Genomic DNA, 18932 nt, shown 5'->3' with positions numbered 1-18932 from the left:
AAATATTATCATTTTCTTCACCAGATTAAAGTTTATATGTTGGAGCTTTTACTACAGAAAGAAAAATGTTGTTGTGAGACTGATGTGAGATTGTTTAGTAAATAAACTAACTTAAATTGATTGTACATAAACATAAAGTTATGATTTGCTTTTTTGTTTTTATCGAAAATAAATCGAAAATAAATCTTTATACAGATAAAATTTGGGAATTAAATGACTAGTTAGGTAGCTAAAGAAACTTTCCAAGTTTCCAATTTTAGTCTTGTTTCACAAGCAAAATGTAGGGTCTGAGACTTTAATGCTGTTAAATAATACATAAATAACAAATACATTGATGTGTACTGTATTATAGCAATAATGGAAGTTTAGGTTATATAACCAAAAATTTCACATCATTCTTTCAATGACACAATTTTATATTAATGTAATCACAACAACACTTAAGGAAGGAGGAAAAGCATTGTGTTTTAAAAACATATAGCACTGTAATAGTATTATTTTCAGCTGTAAACAATACAAAAGCAACAGGGACACAACGTTCCTAAATTTACACAAAAAATTTCATTAATTTGAATCCCATCACTTCAATCAAGATAAATGACAGGGAATTTAAATTGCATTTTTTCCGAGCTAGATTTTAAAGGCTGTGCTTATATACACTTTATGCAAATATTAAGACATGTTTGTAAAACACAGAAGCGTTGAAACATCACGTGTTCATCAGTAATCAGGTTCATTTCACTGCCATCATGTGCAGTTCATACTGAGGGTGTGTTACACACGTGTCATGAGGTGAACTAGCCGATGAGCTACTGTATTTGAATTTCAGTGTGTACACTGTCTGTCAAAACAGGTTGTTTTTTTAAGGAAAATCTTTTTAATATAAAACATTGTCCTGTTTGCTGTTGGACTCTGGACTGTTTGTCATTCTCAGGGAAGCATGTCTCTTTTATATCTATATCAAATTAAGTAAAAATAATGCAATTAAATACATTAGAAATAAATAATTTCAGACTTCAGTGTTTGCATTAGCATTCTTTTAATCGAAGATTATTTATTTATTTATTTATTTATTTATTTATTTATTTATTTATTTATTTATCATATAACAGTCCTAAATCTTTTACATACAACTTGACAGGAATATTGCTATTGCTAATATTTTGTCATTTTGGTCATCAGTATTAAATATTTTCATACAGATTGGTAAAAAATTTAAGGGATAACTGTACAAACTTTTTACTCATGAGATTTCAACAGATGAACAGAACATTACTATCCATTAATAAACATTAAACAAACAAACAAACAAACAGACAAACAAACAAACAAACAAACCACACACACAATTTGTATGATCAGTTCAATATAATCTTGTCAGTAAGTCTATAAATCCAGATTATATTATCTGATTAAATCCCTATTGACCGATTTCTTATTTAATTGACATTTTATACCTTTTTAATTTAATAGTGACTGAATTAAAAACAAAATAAATAAGGTGTGGAAAATATTGACTGCTGGGGAAGAATAAGTAGAATAAAAATAAATACATATATTTGACTATTGTGAATACTAAATTCAGTATTGTGTGTATTTTTAGTTTATGAAGTAACTAGTACTTATAGTTCTGAGCTTTTAAAAACACCAAGCAAAACAAACTATAAACATGATGATGTTATTTAAAAACAAACAAACAAACAAACAAATAAACAAATAAATAAATAAAAGTTTTTGCCTGCTCCTACCATGTATGCCGTTTTCAGCCAAGCTGATAAGATGTGATACTGTCAGATTTGCAATACAGTGATGTTTAGCCAAGCAGAATCCTCATGTATGCTTTCTTAAAGCTACATTTTACTATAGATCTACACATTCATTTTTAATTATAGCTTTACTCTTTCATTTTATATCTGTCTGGCACTGCCCAGTGTGTTATCGCTCTTGAAATGATAGCAGAAAAATGACTGAATGAACCCATCAGAACCACACAGATACAGAAGGACTCGTTTACTGTACTAAGAGTATTTTTAATATTCTTTTTCAGACAGAGTGCAATAATATAAATAGTGGAAATAAACTTCCTACCTTGGTTTTGAGCAGATGCAGAGTGGTGTGTGTATGTGTGTGTATATACAGTATGAGTGTGTGTGTGTATACTGTATGTGTATGTGTGTGTCATTAGGAAGGTGGTTTTTATACACCGCCTTGCTTCATGGAGGTCGGATTACAGAGGCTGTTATTCTGACATCATTTCCTTTGATGTAATCAAAAAGTCTGCCATTTGGACACTAAAACAATTACAAAGCATAATCTTGTCCTGTTAGTGTTATTGGTGGGACCAAGAAAAGGTCTGTGAATTCAGTACGCTGTCCACGTTTTATATAATCTAAAAAAAAATATTGAAAAATATGTAGATATTTATTCGAAAAAATATTATATATACTTTTTCTTATACATCGAACGCGATGTTTTACATCGTGTTCATTTGTATTTTCATTTTTATTTATACCTGTACATTTCTACCACCAGTGTTATTTATGATGGTAAGGAAAATGTTTGTTAGAAGAAAGAAATGAAGCATTGATGAAGGATTGCTGCTGGGGCTGATTTCTTTCTAGAATAGTATGCAGCAGATCAGTGAAATGCCCTGTAGATTCTATCTCTGCTTGTGCTGACAACCTCTAAACATGTCACCGGCACATTGAAAGCTTGAGGACATGATAAATGAGATCATTTAACTTATCTAATGTTTTTCTCCCCAAAAGAAAGGAACTAATTAGACATTAATGAGAAATATTGCAGATATTATTCATTTTCCTTACCGCTTATCCTAGTTTCAAGGAGAACAGAGATCCCATGGGACTCGAGGCACAAAGTAATGGACATCCAGGATGGCTCGGTAACACATCGCAGGTCATAATTGCAGATTAAAAATGGATATTTATGGTCTTTGTCTTCACCACCGCTCTGATCTACTCATTTAATCTTCTTTAATAATGCAGCTGCTGAGAACTTTAGGAAGCTTTTTGGTCCATCCCAGTAGTTTAATTATCAACTACTAATTTTTTATTTTATTTTTTATTTTATTTTAGAAATATATAATTTTTTCTTAGAGCCGTGTTTATGAGAGACATGGAGAATCGTTTAAACAGTTCATTACTCTGTAATGAATTGAAAGACATTGCCAATAAAAAGGCTGCATAGAAAGTCATAATTGGATGATTTTAGAATAATAATAAAAAGAGAACAAACTGAGAGGCAAGAATCAAACGAATAATGTAGAAAAATGACGTGTGTTTCCTAAAGAAAATGATAAAAGAATAAAAGAGTGGGTTTTACTGAAATGAGTAGTTAGGTTTTGAATAATCTGAATGAATCTGAACATGAGTTTAAGAGAATATGCTGATTGGTCAGAATTTAATTGAAACAACTTTTCATTGTATCTCAGTGCAAAAGGTTCATACTTTAATCTAAAGTATTTTACAAGAATAGAGTTTATATAATAATAAAAAAAGGCGTACCTCTCACTGATATTAGTCACTTACAGAGCAGTTGGATTTTCGGTAAACTTTAAATATGCCACCAAGCTGAACGTAAACTAGTCTTAAAACTAGTGAGGAAAATTAGCAAATTGGTTTCTTCTGTTTTAAATTTAAATGTAAACACAAATTTTACTGTGAACATCTGTGTTTATGATGGAGTAAACGGTGAAGCAGTTGTAGTGTGTAAACAGTGTGTATCATCACTTAAACAGCTTTCCTGTTTGTGCCTTTAAAAATGGATCTAAAGTTTCTAACATAAGTTAAAATCATTGTTAATTAAAACAATATATAAAAAATAGAGAATGTTTTCCTACTTTTTTTGTGTTTCTCCTACTTTTATGGGCAGAACATGAATAAATATATTCATGATATCTATGCTATATATTATTACATATACCACAGTCTGCTTGTGTGCTCGAATCTGATTGGTCGGAATGTGTGCATTATTTGAAGAAACGTTACAGCAACTTTTTGTGTCTTCTTGTAAGGAGACATTTCTTTAACATTAATGAAGGAGTCGTGTGTGAAAGAGCTTTTTATAGACAAAGTTCAGAAGTTTACACTTGGTGGTTTTTGGTACAATTACAGAGCTCTCAAGGCTAGTGAGAGAGTGAATGTTTATTGGGGCTATATCAGTGGAAAGAACAGGGACTATCTATGTTAGACTATAAGCCATTAAAATCTCGTTCATTAATAAACGACACATTACAAGTGTTGTAAATTATTGTGATCTAATTGGAATAACACACCCAGACCACGCTGTTATACAAAAATAATTGCATAACGCTTATAGGGGTGGGGTGTGAGAGCTGGGGACTCTTAGTGGCACTCCGCTTGCACGCTGTGCCACATCATACCCCTTGGCGTGCATTATTTTCATATAACAGCATGGTTTGGAGTGTGTTATTCCTCACATAATGCTCATATTTCTTTTCAAAGCTGCCTGGAACTCAATTTTATGTTGCATTTAAAAAACAAATATTTTATTATACTAGTGGTTGATACTGAATTCATGCAGCAATATAATAAAACTGTCCAACAATTATGTGTTCCACATCACATTTCACTGCTTTTTTCATCTCGAATGAATTTACTTCTGTTTGTTCTAAGCATGACTTATGCGAACAGCAGAGCTTACAGAGCTGCAGCGCTACCTAGTGGACAAAAAAACAGTGTTATGTCACTGAACCTGCTTTCATAGGATATTAAATATTGTGTGATCAATTACTTTATTAACTTTTGAAATTTGGCTTGATGTAGTACCGAATGCAACTTTAAGACATTTTATTCTTATCAGTAGATTATTATGACTATCTATCTATCTATCTATCTATCTATCTATCTATCTATCTATCTATCTATCTATCTATCTATCTATCTATCTATCTATCTATCTATCTATCTATCTATCTATCTATCTAATAAAATATACACATGCTTAAAATAAAGTGTGTGTGTGTGTATGTGTGTGTGTGTGTGTGTGTGTGTGTGTGTGTGTGTGTGTGTGTGTGTGTGTCTGAAGCAGCTTTAAGAGCATAACACATAATAAATTACAATATTTAATATATTCAATAAAATAAAAGTATAACAATATAATAATAAATTAATTAATCATTTTATATCATGAGAGATGTGATTTAATAATCAGATGATTATGAGTAATTTTGTTTATAAATGGTTTTTAAATTAAATACACATTAAATCCAGTTCTTTTTTCCTCTGGTGTTTTTAATACATTTACATTTACAATTACAATTTACAATTTGGCCTTGCTAATAGAGTAGAACAGAATTTTTTTTAATTTGAGGACCAATCTGAATTGACCTGCTTTACTCTGGTAATCCTTGACACGTCACCATGAAATCTATCTTTTTTACATTTGTATTTAGATTTCTGATTTTTAATTTAGTTTAAAATAATATTCATCATTTCTTTCTCATTTCAAATCATATGTTTTTATAAGAGAAATCTTACTCCTAGCAAAAGAAAACTATATGACATTTTTATTAAGGTTAATACTCATCAATGAATACACTGATGAATATATTATACACACCACAGAAAATTATTAATGTGACCTACTGTATAATATTATATTCTTTAATTTTATAATACAATACTATATTGTCTTAATGATGACAAGCTTTTCAACTAACTTCTACTTTCTTTTCATGGCCTGAGTATTCAGAGCTTTCCTTGCATATGGATTCAACGACATGCCCATATTCTTATATTATATCTCTGTATTATATTTTTGGTATGTTTTGAGGTATGAGCATCATCCTTCCTAAAGCTACGTTCCCATTCTTCTGATCCTTAATAGAAAAATCTTATTCTCTGTCCACTGATATGGTTTTAACAGCATATTGATTTTTCGATGACTTTTTCTATGTGTGGGTGATAAGATTCAGACTGCAGTTGTTTTATCTGCAGTGACTTTTATAGCACCATTTAACAGACTTTAAACTCTGATGTTCAGCATATTGAGGTTTGAATTGAAAGGATTTATCCAAAGGAGAAAGTAACTGGTGTTCAAAGAAGATTAGATAAGAAGGAAATATCAAATATCTATATATAAGTATGTTGTACTCATCCATCCATCCATTTTCTGTATTGTACTATTTATCCTACATAAGGTTGCAGGGAATGTGGAGACTGTCCCAGGGGACTTGGGGCACAAGGCAAGAGACAGCCTGGACGAGGTGGCAACCAAACACAGACAATTTAGAGATGCCATTCAGCCTACAATGCATGTCTTTAGACTAGGGGAGAAAACTAGTGTACACAAAGCACATGGAGAAAAGGCAGAACCCCTAACCTTGGATCCACGAAGCAGGCATGATATCATTTCACATCCAAAGCTCTTGCAACCAGTGGGACGATAGGGTGATAGATTACCTCTGCCATAATCAGCAACCTAACACTTGGTGTACAAAAAGTATATTTGACAAATAACCACACGCCAGTCACGACAACATTCAGAATGAACTTAATGAGATTGTGTTGATGGGAATGGAATGTAGATAGGTTTGGTCTTAGCATGTTAGATCTGCTAATGTATGCTGACAAAGATTTGCTATTAGAACCTGCACACACATAGAGATATTAGGAACATGTTGATGCAAGGGTTTTGTCTGTGTATTAAAGAGTCAGTGACTAGAAAACCAATCAGTTTAGGGGTAGAGTTTCATGGCTGAACTAGACATTTTCCCTAACGTTTCATCCTCCATTTCCTGTCAATGGAATGTCAATGACAATCACATTTCCTGTCAATGATTGTCAATGACAATCACATGATATAGAGAGTGCTTGAAACCCACATTAGATTGTGCCCTTATTTATTTAAATGATATTTTCTTTGTTATCTATCCTCCATTGTGAGCACTTCCTGTTTAAATAAATAGCTAATCTAGTTTCTTTTGAGTTTTGCACATGAGGTTATGCAGAGGTTAGGGTGAAGCATAAAAGATGCTTGGAAAGGCATCGCAAAATCATAGAAATCATAGAAAATATTGTTTCCACAAGACCGACGATGTCTAAACAAAGTAGAACGTTCCGTAATACTTTGAAATTGGGATTGAAATTAATGGTCAGTGCATTATCGAAAATAGTGTGTAGCAAGTTCTGAGCAATTTTTACACAGGGGAGAATATATTTATATCCAAATGATGAAAGATATACATATACATTAAGTTGGTCTTTCTATAAGTAAGCAATAAACTATGCCAGGGTGTGAAACACTTTAGTGCAAAGTCTTATTATTAATAATCTCATTATTACTAATGTTATTACAAGGTAGTTCCTGTTATTGCAGACTATTTCTAATGTTATTACAAGTTTGCTCCTGTTAGTACTAATGCTATTACAAAGTAGTTCCTGTTATTACTAATGTTATTATAATTTAATTTCTGTTTTTAATAATATTATTATAAATTATTACTAATGTTATTTCAAGTTAGTTCATGTTATTAGTTATGTTATTATACATTATTACTAATGTTATTAATTATGTTATATGTTATTGCTAAAGTTATTGAAAGTTAGCTCCTGTTGTTACTAATTAATGTGCTTGCAAAGCACATTCTTATTCTCTTGCATACTTATTATTATTATTATTATTATTATTATTATTATTATTATTATTATTATTATTATTATTATTATTATTATTATTATTATTGTTAATGTGCTTGCAAAGCACATTCTTATTCTCTTGCATACTTCTTCTTCTTCTTCTTCTTCTTCTTCTTCTTCTTCTTCTTCTTCTTCTTCTTCTTCTTCTTCTTCTTCTTCTTCTTCTGGACACTAGCTTTTGTCCTAGACCCATAAATGACTTGCCACATGCCAGCACATTCACATTTTCTTTAGGAAATGTACCGTTCTAGTGTTAATACTATTACTAGTGCTATTACTAGTGTTATTAAAAGTAAATGTCTGTCATTACTTACATTATTATATTATTATGTTATTAATAACATTATTACAAGTTGGTTCCTGTTATTACTAATGTTATTACAAGTTAATTTTTGTCATTACTACCATCATTACTAATGTTATTATGTTATTACTAATTTTATTATTAATGGTGCTTGCAAAGCAACATTATTGCTATTGTGCCAGACAAAACTTCCCGCAGCTTTTGTCCTAGACCCATGAATGAGGAGTCAAATCGACCGGCTCATCGAGGAGAGGGGTGTGCTATGACTTTTATAAGCGATCCAAGTACCGGTACTTCCAGTAACGGGTCACAAATTGGCCTTTTTTCCCATAGACTCCCATTATAAAATTTGGAGGTTTATAACTCGGCAAGCTTTCAAACTATCTACTCCAAACTTGGCTAGCTCCTTTAAGGTGATGCTCTGAACAAAGTTTTAAATTAGTGTACCAACAGGCCTTCTGGTCATGCCGCAGCCCCGCCCCCAATATATGCAAAATCAAAAATCTTTTTACAACATGGACATGTGACATATCAAAACACTCACAACAATGAGGGGAACTTCCTCATGGGTATTCTGATGACATCACGTGATGTCACATGTAGCCCTGCCCCCAAAATAAGCGAAATCAAAAAGTTAGCACAACATGGACATGTCATATATCAAAACACTCAGTCCGATGAGGGGAACTGCCTCACATGTATTCTCGTCACGTCATGTGATGTCATGTGATGTAATATGAAAATCAAAAATTAGCACAACATGGACAAGTGACATATCAAAACACTCAGCATGATAAGGGGAACTTCCCACCTACAAGCACCATTCACATTTTCTTCAGGAAATGTACATTCTAGTGTTATTACTAATATTATAATGTTATTACTAATGTTATCACAAGTCCGTTCCTGTTATTGCTAATGTTACTATAAGTTATTTATAATGTTTTTACAAGTTAGTTCCTGTTATTACAAATGTTACAGTTTTCCATTACTTAAGCTGTTTGTAATGTTACCAGACTCTAGATTTTTCTCTACTGATGAAAAAAAAGTGTAACTATGTAATTTGTATTGATGTGTAAAAGAATTTATCTTTTAAATATTTTCCCATGGCAGAAAACTCTTATTTATGCTCTAAATATTTTTAAATACTATTTTAAATAAATATCTCACAGCAAAAAGCTGCAACATGTTAATGACTATACAGCATTCTTTTATTTTATTAGGAGGCTTAGATTATTATATCAGCCATACCATAACCATACTACATCCCTGTGAAGGATTAGTTACTATAGAAATGCTAATGCGTTGATCTAAACTACTGATTACAAAATCATGCTGGTATAGAAAACCTTCGAGAATTGGTATAAAGTGATCCAGTGCGATGTATGTTGTCCATGTTTGGGTAAAAATTGCTGTCTTTGTAGAACAAAATATAGTGAAGCCCTTGATCTACAAAGCCCAGTTTCATTTTCTCAGTAATGAAAGCTTACACTCTGCTCCTTATCCTGCTGGAAAGAAGGATGGGTACGTCCATGACCTTTGTCTGACCTTTAACGAGTGTTAAGATTTATGAAGCCTTCCATCATATCACACAATCAGAAAGACACTTGAAATGCTGTCTGTTCGAGTAAGTACACATATTTTGAATTTGTTCATTATTAAACACACATACATAATTAGATATAGGAAAAGGAAGATAGAAATATCTGATCTTGTCTTTTGACCTTGTGGAGACATCTGGCTGGTCCCCATGTAGAAAACTTTTTGAATTTTTGCTCTGATTTAATTTTAACCAAAATCCAGATATTTTATTTATTTATTTAAAAGAGCCAGAAGGTTTCCATTTTGTAGTTCGGTTAAGATTATATACAGTATATATATATATATACACACACACACACACACACGTCTTGCTATATACTTTATGAGGACCTTTTATATATATATACATACGTGTGTGTGTGTGTGTGTGTGTGTGTGTGTGTGTGTATGTGTGTGTGTGTGTGTGTGTGTGTGTGTGTGTGTATTAGGGATAAGGAAATTATGTGATAAAGAGTGTGGCAAGCAAATTATGCCACTGGGAGTGCGTGTTCCAGTTTACGTGGTGTGAAATGGGTTTCACGCAGCAACACAAAGCTCAGAAGCTCGAGATTCAGAAACTGATGCCTCATTAGCAATGAGCATCAAAAACGAAAGAAAAAAAGTTTAATCAGCCAATTAAATAAATGAATTCCTAATTTCATGCATGACACAGGTCAGCATTAGAGGCTTTACGGTGTGTCTGCTTATATATTTATCAATCCACACATAAACAAACACGACACTGTTTACTTCATTACGGCGTCTGAAATATAGCTAATTACCTTAACGGCAATTAATTAAACTGAGTACATTTAAATTCACACCATGTTTCGGAGATAATTAAACATGTAATACTACACATTTCTAGATTTCTAAAAGTTTCCTGTATAAATCTACTTACAGAACAAATTTAACATTCAGGGTCTGTGCCTGATGTTGATTATTCTAGGGTTTGAATAGAGTTTGAATAAAAATCAAACAGGTATAATTAGAAAAAAAATAGAAATCATCTTAATTAGAACACATCTTTCATTCATTCATTTTTTACCGCTTATCCGAACTTCTCGTGTCACGGGGAGCCTGTGCCTATCTCGGGCGTCATCGGGCATCAAGGCAGGATACACCCTGGACAGAGTGCCAACCCATCACAGTGCACACACACTCTCATTCACTCACGCAATCACACACTATGGGCAATTTTCCAGAGATGCCAATCAACCTACCATGCATGTCTTTGGACCGGGGGGAGGAAACCGGAGTACCCGGAGGAAACCCCCAAGGCCCGGGGAGAACATGCAAACTCCACACACACAAGGCGGAGGCGGGAATCGAACCCCCAACCCTGGAGGTGTGAGGCAAACGTGCTAACCACTAAGCCACCGTGGCCTCCAGAACACATCTTTTTATTGGGAAAAATGTAATTTATTATTTTCTTGTTAAACCATTAATAATTTTTTTAAAAAAGTCTCTGTATTTACTATATTATTAATAAAAATAAAAATTTGCCATTTTTACAGCACATAAATGATATTGTAATTAATATATGACAAAGAAACCTATCCAAACACCTTGTAAATACCAGATATTGAAGTGGTCATGACACTTGTTCCACAACACTAGCACAAACGCAAAAGCCGATATTGAGTTTCAGAACGTTGACGAAGTGATTAATGAGAGCAGCTGCTATGTCCGACAAGATAACAAGGGATCTTTTTTGAAGGGCAGAAGTGTCCACTAACACCACTATAGCTAAAAACAGACACACAACTGAGTAGATACACATCAGTGTGATTTGTTCGATACTGATGTTTAACCTTGATCCTTGACCTTTAATGAAAATAAAAAAATCGATTTTGCCGTTTTATTTGTAATAATGGTGCACACATTTATCGGGATATCAGAATATATCAATAATATTAGAATGAAAAATAAACATCACACTTAAAAGATGGATGTAAAGTAAATAATCTTTAATCTCCAGGAGTCAAGTACCAGAGAATCTGAGAAATCTATAATCAAGATCCAAAACACACACACACATACACACACACACACACACACACACACACACACACACACACACACACACACACACACACACACACACACACACACACACACACACACACACACACACACATGTGTATGCAGGGGTCAGAACAAGAACATACATACCTTGGTATAAGAACGTTGACAAAGCAGAGAACAAACAAGCCGCAAGAGCAAATCTTGGTCAACATCCAATATCCATCTAAGCTATAAGGAGGGCTTTGTTGAAGGACATGAGCTTCTCACCTTTAGACTTAATCATTTCAGCACAGTCAAAGAGACGTCTACGCAAGTCCTTAACAGTGTGGCCTAAAAAAACCCTGCAGAAATACTGTAAATATATAACCTCACAAGTTTATGCCTTTGTATTTCATCACACTAATAAAACAACTTAAGATAATGATATTACAAATTCAATTTTAATTGTAGTGAAGACAACACCTTAAATAGTTGACTTCTTTTTGCTTTACTGGTTGACTAACTCTAAATGCTTTTTAGTGCAACAAGCATCAGACACTAATTACATTTAGATTGTCTAGAGAAAAAAAAATGCACTCTATATCATCACTTCCAATCTCGGTGTTCCCTCCGCTACATCCTCTCTAAATTCACACCATGACAGTAACACCTCCTACAACCTGTCATAACGGTGATAAACAGGTGTTGATGTTTCCTCTGTATCGGTTTCATAATGAACAAATAAATACACAACTACGTATTGAAACAAACTCGGGAAATGCGGAGGACTATAGAACTGTACGTAATTTTCTCGAACCAATAAAGCATTACATTTACAGCATTTAGAAGACACCCTTATCCAGAGTGACTTACAACCGAGCAACTGTGGATTAAGGGCCTTGCTCAGGGGCCCAGCAGTGGCAGCTTGGTGGACCTGAGGTTCAAACCCATGACCTTCCAATCAGCAGCCCAACACCTTAACCACTGAGCTACCACTTCCCATTACGTTACAGTGACAAAGATTATACAGTTGCATCGAGGATTTCACTCTGAGAACCTTTTCAGTGAGACTATCTAGAGCAGAACAGTATTCTAGAGCCACAGAGTGTGCTAAGTGAGAAGTCTCCGAATTTCGAAACTGCAATAAGTGTTCTAGAACCTTCAGACTGGGGATTTTGTCACCACGCTGCGGGTTATTGAGCCGCATCTACAGTAGCAATGTTAAAAACATCACAATGGGAACTCTAGAACATCTATGCAACTTTTTCTAGGGCTGCAAATGATTCTAGAATTGTGCCGAGGGGACTAGCACCACACAAGAGGATCCTGGTATGGCAATGAAGATTCTAGAGCCGCACTGATTACTAAGGAGCCACACGTTGGATTTAATTAATAAACACACTGAACATTCTAGAATTCTAGAAAGAACACCGAGGAGTCTAGAGCCATGAGGATGAGGTCTCAACGACACAGGCAGAGGGGTGTGTGGATTTTAACAGCATGCTAAATATTCTATATACTTTCACACTGAAGATTCTAAAACATTCACACAAAACAATTTATAGCTTTTTCATTCGGGATTCTACATATAGAATTGTAAGCATCCTGCAGTGTTACTGACAATTCTAGAAGTGAAGTAAGGCTTCTGGAGCTTTTATGCAGCACATATTCGAGGCAGCAACGCAGATGACAGCATGAAATACACATTGTGGAGTGTAGAGGTTGTAGAGGTTGATAGATGTGTTGTGTGAAGCATCAGTTGCACATGAATCTTGCCCCCATAAACTCACTCTCTCTCTCTCTCTCTCTCTCTCTCTCTCTCTCTCTCTCTCTCTCTCTCTCTCTCTCTCTCTCTCTCTCTATCTCTCTCTCTCTCTCTCTCTCTCACACACACACACACACACACACACACACACACACACACACACACACACACACACACACACACACACACACACACACACTTCAGGGCTGTTCCTATTTTTAGCACCATTGATTGAGGTCTTATTATTATTATAACTTGAGGTATCAGGGATCAGTTCCTCCCCAATGCAGATGTTCACTTAAATTATGGTGACTACATCGTAAATGTCTGACAAAACGAACAAGAATTGTTTATATTCCACCATATTTCATAAAAACTGATATCTGCAGACTTGTACAAATAGGAATGAAGTCACACACACACACACACACACACACACACACACACACACACACACACACACACACACACACACACACACACACACACACACACACACAAACTATTTGTATTGATACCATCATTTATTTATCTTTATTTTTTGGCTTGAAGGCACAACTAGCTCACTGGGCCAAAATATCACTTGTGTTACACTATGGTTGGTGTTTCTATGGCAACTGCCTACACAAAAACACACACACACACACACACATCAAACAAACAGCTTTTAAAAAATGTTTCGTAGTCGTGGTAACACTCAGTGGATCAGCACAAAGTTTAAATTTATCTTTATATTTAAAGATAAAATCAATACAAAATAAAAAATGTTGGCACACACACACACACACACACACACACACACACACACACACACACACACACACACACACACACACACACACACACACACACACACACACACACACACACACACACACAGAGTTTAGGCCTCGTTCTATTTTTAGCATCATTGATTGAGGTCTTATTATTATAATTTAACAGAAAGCCAGATCTGTTCCTCCCTCCTACAGATGTTCGCATCACTTCTATTTAGTATGGTGTGAAAGCCTGAAAGCCTGAAAGCCTGAAACAGAACCTGTTCAGATTTCATCATATTTCAAAAAAGCTCATATCAATCTGTTACTCAAACAAAAGATCCCAGCATTGTGTCCTCACAGAATAGAAAGTTTCAGCAGTTAGTGTGTAACGTTATGAGATTCTACATAAAATGTTACATTCTACATCCTGTGAGTCAGAATGATTGTCTTTGCTCTACGTTTGTGTGCTATACAGTGCTAATGATATTGCAGTGTAGGGAACAGAGACTAAAGCAGTATCTGCGGTCTGTTTTTTCATTAAAGCATGAGAATGTCTTTAATCGAACGCTAAATGGAAATTACAACCATGGTCTGGGACCTCTAATCGTTACAGCACACCAGAACAGCTTACAATGCTTTTAAATGTATATCATGCCTTAGTGTTTTGTTTTTTTTTGCCTTTTTTTTTCTTTTTCTTTTTTTTTTTTGCTGTTTAGTAGTTTTGTGAAAGTAAAAGTATAATACCACAGTGTCTCCTATCAGGTCTGCTCCAGGTCAGCGTTAAGAAATTCACTGCCCTGGATAGTTACCCTGCAAACAAGGTGTCTATCTCAATATTGAAATGTATAATACTGAAGCATCCACTTGTTAAGGGGGCCACGGTGGCTTAGTGATTAGTTCGCCTCACACCTCCAGGGTTGTGGGTTCGATTCCTGCTTCCGCCTTGTGTGTGTGGAGTTTGCATGTTCACCCGATGCCTCATGGGTTTCCTCCTGGTACTCCGGTTTCCTCCCCCGGTCCAAAGACATGCATGGTAGGTTGATTGGCATCTCTGGAAAATTGCCCGTAGTGTGTGATTGTGTGAGTGAATGAGAGTGTGTGTGTGCCATGCGATGGGTTGGCACTCCGTCCAGGGTGTATCCTGCCTTGATGCCCGATGGCGCCTAAGATAGGTGCAGGCTCCCCGTGACCCGAGAAGTTCGGATAAGTGGTAGAAAATGAATGAATGAATGAAGTATCTATTCTACACACAGTTGTTCAAGTTTATTTTTATTTTAAAGAATTAATACAATTCCCATTTAATGCTTTTAATTTGTTTCAGTCATTAAGATAATCAACGAGACAGAGACATTCTTACAGCATATTTAGAAGGAGTCTCAAGTCTCGGCGCTGGGTAACAGTTAAAGGTAATATTGTGTGTTTCTTTGAAATAACCATTGCATTATTTTTTTTTGCATTATTACATTAGAAAAGAGGAAAATAATGAGTAATGAGTTTTTGAGGGAATTGCTGGTTATAGCTATCATAACATAGCAATATAGCTATCATGTGGAAAAAAGTTCATAAGCATTTTTAATAAGGTAAAAAAAAATAGCTGTGGTAAAAGTTTTTACTCCTTACCTGATACCTTCTTGAAATATGTAGGAAACTATGTTGAAAAACCTACAAGATACTGATCACAGCCTTATGACTAAGTTAATAATGCATAACAACATATTTTCCGAAAATGTAGTCTAAGAAATTAGGAACAGGAGGAGAAATTATACAGAACATTTCATTTTCACATGATTTTTTAAACAATTTTAACTTCATTCCTTTAACAGAATACAAAAATACATCTTTAACGTAACCATCAGCTAAACTGCCTTAAGTTCAATAAAACATGACCATATTCTTTTTTGATAAGCTTGCATACAGCACTGATGCAGCAAGCAAACAGAGAAATATTAGGCTGAAACTGCTGAAGCATTCCTTTAAATTGCATATTTAAGAACTGCTGAGATGTGTGGAAGGCAGAAGTGTGGAACCAACCCTGTGTGATTGAGACACAGCCGATGACTGTTGCACTTACGCTTGGAGCCGCATACAGTGTTCTGCAGTATATGTGAGGGAAAGTAAAGGGTCTGTGCATTAAAAAACAATGCATAAGTCACTGGGACACATTATATTCTCTGTTTAGCAATTCAAAGTGTGTGTGTGTGTGTGTGTGTGTGTGTGTGTGTGTGTGTGTGCTGGCTGTAGTCAAACTGCCCGCTTTGATGTGTTTCTCTTTCTCTCCACACTGTGGTGCAGCTCCTCTCTCTCTCTTTCTCTCTCTCTCTCTCTCTCTCTCTCTCTCTCTCTCTCTCTCTCTCTCTCTCTCTCTCTCTCTCTCACACACACACACACACATTCACACACCCTCCCTTACACGCTCACTCATACACACACAGACTCTCTCTCTCTCTGTCAGCAGATGGACGAAGCTTTGCTCTGGTGCACAATCTTTTTTCCCTGTTATGTTGCAGCTTATACGGTTTCTCTTTAATGGAGATTTGCACGGAAAGCACTGAAGATTAATCTACTCTAGGAAAATATCCCTTCTCTCTCTCTCTCTCTCTCTCTCTCTCTCTCTCTCTCTCTCTCTCTCTCTCTCTCTCTCTCTCTCTCTCTCTCTGTCTATCTACCTTTTTATCTATCCTCTCTTAGCTGCTTTTGTGGAAGACGGCTTGCATGCCAAAGCTGCTTTACTTCAGAAAGGTAAGATCTTTCACACAAACACACACACACACACACACACACACACACACACACACACACACACACACACACACACACACACACACACACACACACACACACACACACACATGTTGCTACATATCTTGTGTCACTGCACTATAATGACATGATTAAGCTTCAGGTGAACGTTCAAGTGTTACTGCAGCTTTACTGTTGTTTTATTAAAAACTCAATGGGTGAGTGTGAGAGTAAAATGCTAAGGTGGTCCTGTGTGTGTGGCTAGTTAAGAAGAGCAACAGTTTGCGTCAACGCCACTGTCGGACCTTAATTACAAGCTGTACATAAAAATTAAACGATCGACTCAACACCTTTAGTATCAGATTCACTCATGTGACTGAATTCAATATTGCAGTGCTCACAGAACTTGATTAAACTCCTACAGTGTTAACTTAATGAATGAAAAAACTACCATGTGGTGTGAATGAATTAAACCTCAGGGGTAGTGTTTATGAAATTCTGTAACATGAATCAATTCTGACTTGACATCATGCAGACAATGCTGAATTAAATTTACATTTTGAACTAATAGCTTCAGATTTCATTAGAAATATATAGACTTGCATTACAAAATTAAAAGCTATGTCAATTAGGCTGTTAATTAAACAATAAACCAGAATTTTTCAGACACGTCTATAACCGTACATCAAACGGATTTCGGTTCTAAAGGCTCGCACACATACTGTATCCTCTAAAAATCCTTAGCGAACCTTAAATGTAATTAATGGATAATTCATAAAAGCTGTAAAAAAAAAAAGACCACCTAAGGAGTTGTCACCCACATTGATAATTAAATTCTAACTTGAATTAAAATGCCTGGTTGATTCATTTCTAAAATGTTAATTATCCCATAAACCTGAAAGATCCCACTGCCCGGTTCTGACTTACTGTAGAATGTTTTTTTTTTTTTTTATAATTTAAGAAATTGTACATAGAAACTAATTTACTAAAGCTGGATCTATTGATCATTCAAAATCCTCATGGAATCTTTGACTTTTTTTTTTTAAAGATAGTAGAAAATGAATAATTCATAGTGGTAATAATATGCTTTAACAGAGTTGACAGTGATGAATGAACTTGTTAATACCTACGGTGTTGAGGTGTTTAAATAACACACATACTGAAGAAATGAACTGACACTCATGAGTTCAACATGTACACCAGTGTGGTCAGTGAACCGTTGTGATATTGATGAGATCGATTCGAATGTTGTATAAATGAACTGTTACACTCATATTAAGACACACGACTGATTTTGATAGACTGCAAATACACAAACGTTTTCACAAGTTTACTGGATTTTAAGCCTACAGTATTTAATCATTTATGTATTGTAGAGTTGATTAATTTGTCAACCAAATGAGTCTGGTTCCTCTCAAGGTTTCTTCCTTGTACCATCTAAGTGAGTTGTTCTTATTGTGCTCATTGGGGATAAGTGAATAGGAATAAATGCAAATAAATCAACACAAAAATGTTATGTTCTGTAAAGCTGCTATGAGACATTATGCATTGTTAAAAGCATGTTACAAATAAAACTGCATTGGATTTAATTAATTTGTGCACAGAGTTTGCATCACCCCTCACCCTGCTTCAGGGATTTCCCTCAGGTTGTCAGGTTTCCTCCCCCTGTCCGAAGACCTACAGGGTGACTGGCATCTCTAAATTGTCCGTAGTGTGTGAATGTGTGAATGGGTGTGTGAGTGCATGTGTGATTCTGCCCTGTGCTATCCTATCTAGGGTATCCACTGCCTTGTGCCCCAAGTCCCTTTGCATAGATTCCAGGCTCCATGAAACCCTTCCTGGCTAATATGGAACCTGAAGGACTAATTTGTATGGCATTGAAATTGTTATTATTACTTTCCTAACAAAGAAGTATATAAAGTTTCATGCCATAGTAAGAAAGAAAATACAGATCTTTGTAGTTAATAGCAAATGCAGCAGTGATATAATGCTTCTTATAAAACAACTGAATAAAACTTTGACCAATGCAGTCGGTTCACCTGTCAGTCCGTACCCCGTGCAGATAGCAAAAGTTTCACCCAGTTGCCGGTATTTTGAGT

The 18932-nt window shown here is 35.0% G+C and overlaps 1 protein-coding gene across 3 annotated transcripts in view; it reads left to right on the top strand.

Annotated features, from left to right (window-relative positions):
- Nucleotides 1–15353: 15353 nt before the first annotated feature.
- The window catches only part of kcnb2b (potassium voltage-gated channel subfamily B member 2b), an 86066-nt gene continuing 82487 nt past the window's right edge, over nt 15354–18932 (top strand). The window contains exons 1-2 of one of the 3 annotated variants that reach the window (XM_047808819.1): nt 16512–16569; nt 16783–16833. The gene's annotated coding sequence lies outside the window, so the exon portion shown is untranslated. Of the gene's footprint in view, nt 16834–18932 lie in introns of all 3 variants that reach the window. The other 2 variants (XM_027174197.2, XM_047808820.1) reach the window with 2 other exon arrangements.

Source organism: Tachysurus fulvidraco, chromosome 25 (genome assembly GCF_022655615.1).
Source record: "Tachysurus fulvidraco isolate hzauxx_2018 chromosome 25, HZAU_PFXX_2.0, whole genome shotgun sequence".
NCBI classification, from domain to species: domain Eukaryota; kingdom Metazoa; phylum Chordata; class Actinopteri; order Siluriformes; family Bagridae; genus Tachysurus; species Tachysurus fulvidraco.
The sequence above is the reverse complement of the archived record's forward strand: the minus strand, read 5'-3'. Positions and strand labels throughout refer to the sequence as shown.